This window comes from Phytophthora parasitica, assembly GCF_000247585.1.
Source record: "Phytophthora parasitica INRA-310 unplaced genomic scaffold supercont2.74, whole genome shotgun sequence".
Lineage (NCBI taxonomy): Eukaryota > Oomycota > Peronosporomycetes > Peronosporales > Peronosporaceae > Phytophthora > Phytophthora nicotianae.
The window spans coordinates 239,657-241,200 of NW_008649060.1; positions in this window are offsets into that span (position 1 = coordinate 239,657).

The following is a 1,544-nucleotide window of genomic DNA, read 5'->3' on the forward strand; positions in this document are numbered from 1 at the left end:
TCCAATGACCGCTCGATATGGTTTGGTCTTCATCAGCTCTCGTTCGTCATTAGTTGTAGGACACATTGACTTTGACAACTTTAAACTCACATCACTGGGAACTCTGCATCCATTACACTTGGCCATGTCAAATCGCTGCAATACTTTCTTAACATACTTCTTTTGATTGATGAACATCGTTCTTTCTTGCCTGTTGCGTGTAATATCCCAGTCAAGAATGTAATGAATCGGCCCCAAGTCTTTCATCACGAAGCGTCCGAAAAGCATATGCTTCATGACTTTAATCATGGCTTTGGTCGGCGCAAACAGTATCAGGTCGTCAACGTAGATAGCGATGAACACCAACCACCCATCGTGAACCTTCACTGCCACGCATGCCTCACACTTCATTAGCGTGTAGCCCTCGCTCTCTAGGAACTCCCTCAGCATTCTGAACCACACACGAGGAGCCTGCTTCAAGCCGTAGAGGCTTCTCAGCAGAACGCATACAAAATCCTCTTTTCCTTTCACTTCATAGCCTTCGGGCTGCTCCATGTAAGCCGTCACGTCGATGCCTCCGTTCAGGAAGGCAGTGGTGACGTCCATCTGGTCTACCTTGTAGTCCCAAATGGCTGCCAGCGTGAGCAAGATGCGCGGAGTTTCCAATCGCACCACAGGCGAGTAAAATACAAAGAAATCAATACCATAAATCTGCATGAAGCCCTTGATGACGAGCCTTGCCTTGAACCTGTCATTGTCTCCGTTTGCATGATACTTTACTCGAAATACCCAACAGTTGTTCAGGACCTTCATGTCCTTGGTTCTTCGCACCAGCTTCCAGGTGCCGTTCTTCAGCAAGGCCTCGTACTCGGCATCCATTGCATCTTTCCAATGCTTGGATTCATCACTTTGCACAGCTTCCTTATAGCTAGTTGACTCAAACATAGCACTAGCAGTAAGACAAACAAAGTCTTGCCACACATCCATTGCCCTCTCGTTCGCAATCTCTAACTGCATTTGAGCCCGAGCCTTCTTCCACTCTGTTCCTGTGGCCATTGTCAGTCCACGAGTGTCATCAGCATTGGTTGACTATTTATAGGCCAGATGCACACTGTCACTAAGCCATCGCGGAGGTATGGATACTCGCCCACTCCGTGTTACTGGATAAGGCTTGCTTTCTCCATCTTGCAGCACCTCTTGCTCCAGTAAACTTTGCTGTGTATGCGCTGCTATGCGCTCATCACCATCCACGTGAGACTTTGGCACTTTGGCCGTGACATCATCCTCTTGTCCCTCAGGACCACGCTCTACTAGAGCTGCAGCCGGTGTAAGGCACCGGTCACTGCGATGAAACCTTACACGCTTTCGTGATTTATCTGTCACCATCTCAACGATGCGACCACGCTTTCTGCTGTTCGAAGCAACATCACTCTTATTTTCATCACAAGTCTCAGCCCCACCAGTCTGAGACTTTTCTGTGTTTTTGTCGGAGGCCTCGCCATCACGACGTTTGTTCTCACAACGCTTTTTGGCTTCATTCTCTTCATGCATTTCATCTAGAATGG